Genomic DNA, 10,022 nt, shown 5'->3' on the forward strand with positions numbered 1-10,022 from the left:
TTCTTTTTGACATCCAACACCATGCCAACAGAGGAATTATAATGCTGTAATATATATTTTATGTGTTAACTGTCTATGCCTAAGTTGACAAATATGGAAAATTAAAGAGTGAAAACATAGTTTTACGTTTTTTAAGTTTTGGAAACTGATGATAAGAATCGATCATGGGGTAGAGACTTTCTTTTCTTTCTTTCTTTTAAGGCAAGGCAACCTTTGGTTGACCTCACAGATTGCAAGGACCTCGTCAGCTTACAATTCCTTATTTTTTATTTTTTTACACCTACAGCACCTGGTCTTCCTAGGTGGTCTCCCACCCAAGTACTAACCAGGTCTGACCCTGCTTAGCTTCCGAGATCAGACGGGATCAGGCTTGTTCAGGGTGGCATGGCCATAGACAGGTAGAGACTTTCATGTGTGAAATGTGTTAAAAACAAGTGTTGAGGGAAGGAATGGAATGCTTTATTCAGGAGACCTATATAGTGTAACTGTTGCATGATATATATGCTGTTAAACATTTTTCATTCTAATAGAGCTGAGAATTTCCAGAACTGCAGCCTCCTCATTTCCCTCAGACATGACGGTTTCTGACTGTATCTTTTCCCTTAACTCAGTGTTTTCTTTGTTTCTATGGGGAAGTTTCAAATATGAATATATTTGTAACAATTTCTCAATATTTTAATTGACCACTGATGTTGTTCTTACGTGATAAATCCTTCTAACCAACTAAATTTATTAATTTCTTTGTTGGCCCACAGTTGGAAAACAGGTAGGTAGAAGAATTCTATATTAGTTCAAAAATCTTTGTATAATTTTTTATCTTTTGTATTATTGATACCATCAAATTACAGGAATAATTTTAAAAGTTGGTATGTAATAAAAAGAAAACATAAAATATGAGTCTTTAGTCATGAGCACCATTGCACTGGCTGAATCTCCATTCTCTTGCCTTTTCCATCTCAGCAATTGTGAGGGCCATTATACTTTTTAGGAGCGGACACTAGAATGGGCCATTTCACTGCATGGTACAGCCTCCAGAAGTTAACTGGAATTAGCCCTCAACCCTATCACACCGTGGCATTCCACAGTCTCATGAGCTATCCCTGGATGCTCCCTTTGGAGATAAATAAAAGTATTGGTTGTCCTTATTCATCACCAAGACTATGAGAACAAATCCCTCATGCTTTATATCCCTGTTTATCTCAGTTACCGCCATCAGTACAAGCCTCTCCTGCCATCTCTCACCACCTGGAATCTTTTCCCTATAGTGCTCTGCACAGTCCTGATATGAACCCCTTCTTTGTACCCAAACTTCCATGATGTTAGTGCAATTCCTTTCCGCTTGTCTACAAATTCCCTTCATCATCATGTCACAAAGCATTCCTTTTACTTCCTTACCTAAACAAAACCCAACTACCTTCAGCGGGTACTTGTTTTCTTGTGCTACTCTCAAGTAAAGGCACATTTCACTCTCACATCCCCAAATCTCAGGGCTTGAAAATGCCTTTACAATAACTCAGAAGAAGTTATGGGAGAAAGCTCAGAAAGAGTCATGAGTTATAGAAGATCAAACTCACTGGTTGACTATCATTCTCAAATATTGTCTTATCTAGTCTTTTGATTGGAAACATCAAAACTATTTGGCAATCAATTCTAGATTGAGATCTTTGAAGAATGCTCTATAGTTAATGTGGTATTTTTGGATGTTTTAATTTAGCTATCAGCAATATAGGGGGATACATTCGGTATTTTTAGAATGCAGATTGAAGTACTTGACTTTCCATGGGGGAGCCATTCATTTCTGCATGAAGATAAGCTGAAGGAGTTGTGGGAAGGGTCAAGATATGGGCATTGTATAGAACTTGGATTCCTTTTTGGCAGGATTTTAAAACATTTTTAGGTTTATTGTTCATCCTTACCTCTCTTGATGAGGGTGGGGATGTAACTACTAAATATACATTAGATCTCTAAACGGCTTTTTGTTCTAGTTAAGAGAGAAGATCAGGCGTGTCTAGTGTGTGTGTGTGTGTGTGTGTGTGTGTGTGTGCGTAAATTGTAACTGGTTTCCAAAACACAGCATATCAGAAAAAAGCCATTGATAGTTTTGATGAACATGATGACTTCAGAGTAAATTAGAATTCTGCCTGTTTTAACAACTTCATCTTCCACAGTGCCTTAAAGTCTTATGTGTACTATCACATTTTTTCATTATTATATAATTATGATATTATTTGCAATGACATTTTCTGACAAATCTGCAGTTTAGAGAAGATAAGTAAAAATTTCAGTGAGTAGTATAGCTGGACCTAACCTTTAGTTATGCCAATTTCAGCCCCAATGATTCATGTTCTATCTGAATTGGAGGAATAGATGATGGAGGGATCGAAAAATTCTTCTACCTTCTAGGGTCTTTGGCCAGTTTAGTAATCAGATTGACATAAGACTGATTAAGAGGAGAAAAACAAGTTTAATCACATATGTATGGAGTCCCCATAAGAATATAAGACCCACAGGCAGTTAGGCAGAAAGGCTTATATGCCATTCTGAGAAGGAGTAGAGATCTGGTACTTCAAAGGGGAAGAAGACAGTTTACAGGAAGATGGGAAGAGCAAATTTTTGGTAAGCAAATGTTTGCCATGCCATGCCATGCCATGCAAACACAATGGGACACAGAGAGAACTTCGATCTCCAGGTCTTGCTGAGCTCCCCATCAACTTACCATACCTAGCCCATATTCTTTGTAGTTACCTCTGGTGATAGCTCTTTTCCTGAACCAGGCCCTCTATCTAAATTATTTTAAGTGGTTAAGGGAGAGGTACATTTTTATCAAATCTGCTGGGTCTTGATTGCTTTCAGCTCAAAATAATCTACATGCCAAAGTGGCACATTTTTGGGGAGGCTCAGTCTGAAACCCTTCAATAGGATAACCCATTTCACAAAGCTCGTCTCCAGAACATGTACTGAAAGCATCTGAGACAAATTATAGTGTGGAAGGATTGGCATCCTGTCCATCCATAGGTATAGAGAGAGATCAGATGATTTGACACCTTTCCGTTGTAGATTTCATAGCTACATTGCTCTTCTAGAGGTGTTTGCTATAGAGCATCAACTATTTCAAATTGGGTACATTAAAAGAATGGCATCATTTAAGCCTGTCAGTCCTTAGGGATCAGGATTTTGACTAAGGATCAGGGATTTTTTAGAGTCCAAAATAGACTCCTAAAAGGAAAACGCGTGTGCTAAATGTTGATTATATGGGTCTATCCATATGGTGTCAGTGCCCCTGGAGCAGTTCAGTTTTCAGGTTGCAAGTTCCATTATTTTCTAAAAACAAGATAAGCTATGAGAAAGCTGACAGTTTTAATTAAGTACTGAAGCTGATCCTATGATTCTGGTACAGAGAAAAAAGTCAAAGTCACTAACTTTTCCCAATACATTATTCAATTAGTTCCACATTCAGGACTTGTCGGGTTCATTTGATATTACAACACATGTCCCCATGTTTTATAATAAAGATTTGGCTAGTCTTTGTTCCTGGTTCCTGGGAGGGAGACTAAATCCTTGAGATTTCTCTACTAGTAAGAGTGTCTTTGTTATTTATGAGTCCCCTGGATCACCCCGAGTTTATACTAATGAGGTGATTCATACTGGTCCACTGGATTGTTCAGGAAGGAGGCTGGTCATAAGGCAATCACATGATTAGAGAGTTAAAACATTGAGCCAGTTCACCTTCCATAAGGGGGAGGAAGACTGGAGATTTTTTTCAATCATGTGGCCAAGGAAATAATATAAGCCCAGTAAAAACTCTGGCGCCGAAGCTCATTGGAGCTTTTTGGTTGGTGAACCCATCAGTGGGCCTGGAGGGTGATATACCCTCATTTCATGGGTTAAGAGCATGGAAGCTCTGTGTTTGGTTCACTCCCAGACCTTTCTCTACGGGTCTCTTTAGTTGCTCCTGAGTTGTATCTATCCTAATAAAACTGCAATTTTAAATATGGTGCTCCCTAGAATTCTGTGAGTTATTCTAGCAAATTATTGAATGTGTAGGGAGTCATGGAAACCCCCAAATTTGTAGCCAATTGGTCAGTAGTGCAGGTGGCCTTAGGATCATTTGAACTTGTGGCTGGCATCTAAAGTAGGGGCGGACTGAGTCCATGTGGGTTCTACACTAATTCCAGCTAGTGCCAGAACTCAATTTCAGTATACTAGTTGATTTTAGACTAGTTAGGGTTGAAACAGAGGACCCCCAAAGGGATAATGTATTACTAAATTACTCACTGACACATCTTTTGTTAATTGAGAGTAACAACACACTTAGCAGATATAGCTATTTTCTAAAATATGGAACTTTGTATTATTCTGATCTCAGTTATTTACTAGGGTAAGTTTCGTCTATAGGACTCACTCTGGCTGGATATAGCTGGGATAGTTTCATTCCTGAACTAAGTGATTCCATGATCGGCATAGTGATGGAGGTTTGGTCCTGGGTGGTGGTGGTAATGAGACTCTATGCTTGGGCCTCTTTACTATCCATATGAGCAAGAATGTCTGAAAAGATAGCTACAGGGCATGCAGTCTGCTCATACCTGTAGGCTGTCCTATGGTGGCCTCATATATTCGAACTCAGTTGAATCACAGGAAGTATGAAATAGACCTTTCCTCAGATGAAATTGCTTTATGTTTAATATTTCTATGTTTAATAAGGCTTTTTAATCTATTTTTGATTGCCAGAGATCCAGGGAATGGCTCATTGTCTATGCTCTCCTTTTGTGTGTGTGTGTGTGTGTTTTTAGGCAATTATTTTTTCTTCTATATGATAGAACACTCCATTTACCTTAAAACAGTTGTTAACAATTTATGAATTGGCCACTCAAAGTAATAATAATAACTTTTTTACTTAGTATTTTACATTTATATTTTATATTTAGGATAGAATATGAAGATAGTTTTGGATGTTTTGTAGAAAGTTTAACGTTATTATATTTAGTTTCTATGTTTAATTCAAAGAGAGATTCATTCATGAGGAGAAATTAGAGAAGTCACTGAAGAAGATATAAGAAACTAGGAAAATAAAAATCTATGTTCTCAATGTTTTATCACATATCCTCATGAACTTAATTGGGAATGTGATTTAAAACATACACTTTCCCATCCCCTTACCCCACAAAAAAACTGTAGCTAGTTGAGGAAATGCAGAGCACCATATCATGTTAAATGATTTTAAGACTATATAGTAGCTTGTCACTCCAGCTATGTGCAAAGGTAACCATAACATAAAAGTTGTCCCTGCAAAATGCCACACTGTTACAACTCTGACTCTTTCTTTCAGACATTATTTGATGGAGATCAGAACCTCTGAGTCATATGGCACTTCTTTGTCTTAAATTTCTTTTAAGGCAAACAATTTTTTGTTACATTCACAATGTAAATCTTGAAATTACTTGTTTTGCAAATGTGTCACTGATTCATATTGTACAGGTATGGATTGGAAACAAAATCTAGTTGAACATTCAGATTCACCCTCTGCTCTCTGGCACTACTTATGAGTAAAATGTATTGTAAATTCTTGCTGTGTACTGCTTCATTGTATTTTGAATGGAATGACCTGGGACGGGTAGGGTATAGCAAACAGGATTAAAATATATTGAAAACTTACTTAGATGCCAAATGGTTTATAAACACTATTTTATCTTAATAGACTTATGCTAGGTGGTCTTATGCCCATGTTATATGTAAAGGACCTAACTCAGACTAAGTAACTTTACCATTGTCATAGAATTGCACAACAGAATTATGGACTCATAGATATGCAATTTTTAGTTCATTATGTATTGAAGTCTGCTGTTCCTCTTCTTTACTTTCTTTTCCTCCTCCTCTGATTCTTTTTTTTTCTTTTACTATGTACATATGAAACCAATCAAAATCAGCTAAAGATCTCAATTAATCCTAAGAAACAGTAGAGAGAAGAAAAATATACTTGAGACTTCTTAAAGCTCTAATTGAAATGATTTACTGACATGTTTGATGCCTGGATTTGCATTATGCTACTTTGTTTATGCTTCACCATGCTATTATTTTTGTTTTTATTACCATACAGTAACTAAGTTGAAATGTAATTAGCAATTCTAGTCACTAATTATCTAATCAGTAGTAATTATTGGTTGGGTTTTCATGCTGCATATAATCCAGTGTTCTACTAAATGCTCTAGCATACAAACTCTATGTAATTTTGTTTATATTAATAAAATTATAGTGTAAGTGTCTAGGAAAAGTTTGTACTTTGATTTCAAAAGTCATGAGTTCATATTATTAATGGTGCCACCATAGGCTAGTTATCTAATATTTCTAAGCCTCACCTTCTTCATCTGTAAAATTGAGGAATAATAATAATACCTGTTAAATAACATTTTCTTAAAAAAGTAAAATTATGACACATAGAAATATAAAATGAACATGTGCCAAGGTTTTACTCATTAATTATTGTGGAAACCAGAAAGATGTTACAGCAGGTTTAAGGGAGAATTTAAAATAACATACAGATATAGGTAATCAGGAATATTTTAATAAATTTACCAGTGGGTGCAATAGTTGGTTTTTCCCATAAGTTTCTTTACTGAAGGAATTCATTTAAATGTCTGTGGTCAAGAATTATTTCTACTTCAATCAGTTAGCTACAATTTACAGTTGTAAAAAGCTCAAAGTCAATGAAAGGCATAGATCTGCTAGGATTAGATAACTAAGAGGAGTATGCCCTAGAAAGTGCTTAGTTTTCCACTGAAGACTTCCATTGATCTTTTTTGGATCATTTCAAAGTCTTGTACAATTTTTCTCTAACTATGTAACTTGAGAGGTTTGAAAAGTTTATAGCAAATTCATATAATGCTTATATATAAATATTATAATAATTTTAACATCAAAACAAAAATTTATATCAATTCATTCAGAGTACTAATATGTTAGAGAAAAAAATGCTTAAGACACTTGTTAAAGAATGCAAAGGTAGACTTTATTCAGGGAGACTACTATAATAGGGTTTTATAGTAAGGGGAAAAAATCAGGTTCAACTCTGAATACAAGGACAAGTGAAGATTTATAGTTAAAAAGCAGGGAAGGAGTCAGTGAATAGAAAATTATTAAGAGGAAACATCAGTGATAAGGGGGATTTTGGATAAACTGACTTGACAGGAGTATAGCCGAATGCAGGCTAGGGTGATAAGATATCCAGGGTGGAGGAAAGGAATTTGATCAGCTGTCAAGATGGAGGGTGAGTTATTTTGCCAGATATCAAGGGTAGGGGATTTTTGCTAAGCTAACCAAGTAGGATTCTTGTTAAAACTGGACTAACCAGGCAAAAGACAGAGCCTAAGAGCAAATCTCAGTCAAAAAGAGAATGAGTAGCCTGACTAAAATTTGGTTAAGGAGAGAGTCTTTGCCAAATATCAGGATTCAGACAGACCCATTAGGCTGATTGCTGATTGAATGTAAAATCTTTGGCTAAAATTGGGTCTTGGAATTGTTGGGAAGGTAAAAAATTTTACTCCTACCCTTGTAGGAGTAGATTACTAGAAACTTGTAGATTCTTTTTGCCAGTTTAAGAATTAAAGTGACATAAGACAGATTAGTAAAAGAAAATCAAATTTAATTTCATATGTGCAGAGGTCTCGTAGATAATGGGAGCTAGCAAAATGACCAATGTGGCAGCTTTTGTACTTTTTAGACAAAGAAACTATATATTTGCAAGGAATGGACAAGACAAAGAAGGCCTGGGTGCTTAATTAGTAAAGAAGTAACAAGGTTTGTTTATACAACCTTCTCAGCCTTGAATTCCCTAACTCTGGTGATAAGGATGCCATTCTACCACCTGGTACAGGGAAGGTACCTTTTACATGAGAGATTTATTTACTGTTTTTGAGGGACAAAGACAGGAGGGCTGAAGTATTCTTCTTGTACCGGCTGTTTCTCAGGTAACTTTGATTAGAAATAATCAATATGCCACTTTTGCATATTTTGGAGCAGCCTGCCCTGGGCCCTGACAGAATTATGAATAACTCTCTAAAGGAGAGTGTGGTAAATGACCAAAAATAAAGTGAGTTTGCTAAGCAATCACTGCAAATATTAAAAAGGTTGTTAGATTTTGACTCCTCTGTCTTTTGCATGAACAAATTGACAACTTAGATTTATTAGGCTTATGGCATTTTTAATAAGAATTTTCTTCCTTTTGACTATAAATTGGGATAGTAAAAGAGAACTATGTGTCACAAAATACAGGCTTATACTCCACTGATCAAAAACCCAGAAGATATTAGATGTGACACAGCTGTCACACTAGATCTCTCTCCTAAAATTAAAAACAGACATGGCATGGATGAAGAACTGAAGAATGAATGCAGTGAACAAAATAAAGGATCTAGGCTAAGACTGTTTTTTGAGGAACAAGGGATTTGAGTCAATTATTCAATTATTATTTGGGCTGAGTAGTTTCCGTTTAACTCTTCATCCTCAGACCCATTCTCTGACCTTTTCCGTCCTAGTTGGAGCCCTGGGGGACTGATTCCCATGGACCACAGCACCTTGACTTTCTCGCCCTCTGGTTTCTTATTGGGTTTGGTCATTTGGAAATAGAGATATTTCTCCCCTCCTCTTTCCATCCTGTGGTTCTATGTCCCTTTATGACTACCATGTATAGTAACACTGTCCTTCCCTTGCTTGCCCCTACAAACCTTGTTGTGATAGTGGCTTCTACTGTTTCTAGTCCCCAGGTCTCTCACTATCTCTTATTGCCCACAACTCTGAAAATAGTCCCAACATTAAATTCTCTTCATAATTCCAGCTGAATACGTTTTCTGATTATTCCTAAAATCCTAATGAATTTAAGAAAGAATAGTAATATTAACCAATTTTTAGAATTACTGCATTTTTGACAATTACATATCTTCTATCCATTAACTCATTTAATACTTAAAACTCTATGAGGTAACTATTGCTATTGGCATTTAGCAGATAAGGAAACTGAGGCATAGAGAACATCAGTGACTCGCACATCTGACTGAAAACATGCATGTCGTTAATGATCATGCCGTATTTCATAATCAACTTAAAGCTTGTACTACTTTTTAAAATTATAGTTTCTTTTTCTTTGCATGATGTATTTTTCTCTCCTACATAGTCCTCAACTCCTATCATAAATTATATTTCTTGAATGAGGGTCAAGTATGTTCTGTCTTACCTGTCTTTGATTGCATAAATCATCTCATTTTGTCCTATTTATAATGCTTCAAGTTAGAGAACTCATAACATTATCACATTTATTAAGAGCTAAGAGATCATTAATCATAGATGGTCATAAAGGCTCGAGAAATTAACAATACAGTTTTCTGGAAATTGCGTTAATCATGAGGAATCTTGAAAATGTCTTATTACAAAAACGCTGCTCTTTCTTGCTAGTACAACTCAATAAAATTGTGGTAGAGAAAGAAGATCAAACAAAATTAATGTTATTCTTTAAAATGAATCTCACCCAATTACATAGTGCATGTATGTACCAAGCCCTATTCTAGGTAATTTATATATGCTACTTCACTTAACCTGCAATTTATATACAACCATCCATTTCTCCTATACGGAAACCAAGATTCCTTAACATTTTCAAGGTCACATGTCTGTTAGGTAGTAGAACTAGAATTGGACAGCAGTCTGTCTCTCTCCAAACACTACTGCTTCCCATTTAAGAAAGAAATAAATCATAATAGTCTCATGTATAGGTTGGTTAGATTACATCTCAGTTATTTAATGCTAATGTTTTTCTTTCAAAAAAACCATTTACTTAATAAATAAAAAAATTTTTAAATTATAATTGGCATACAATATTATATTGGTTTCAAGTATACAACATGGTGATTAGACATGTATATAACTTACAAAGTTATCACCCTGATAAATCTAGTACCCATCTCACATCATACATAGTTATTACAATATTATTGACTGTATTTCTTATGCTATACTTCACATCCTCATGACTATTT

At 35.6% G+C, this 10,022-nt stretch overlaps 1 pseudogene; it reads right to left on the minus strand.

The window, feature by feature from the left end:
* Positions 1-277: 277 nt before the first annotated feature.
* On the minus strand, positions 278-396 carry LOC120591059 (uncharacterized; annotated as a pseudogene).
* Between the last annotated feature and the right edge of the window lie 9,626 nt (positions 397-10,022).

This window comes from Pteropus medius, unplaced genomic scaffold (assembly GCF_902729225.1).
Source record: "Pteropus medius unplaced genomic scaffold, Ma_sr-lr_union100, whole genome shotgun sequence".
Taxonomy (NCBI): Eukaryota; Metazoa; Chordata; class Mammalia; order Chiroptera; family Pteropodidae; genus Pteropus; species Pteropus medius.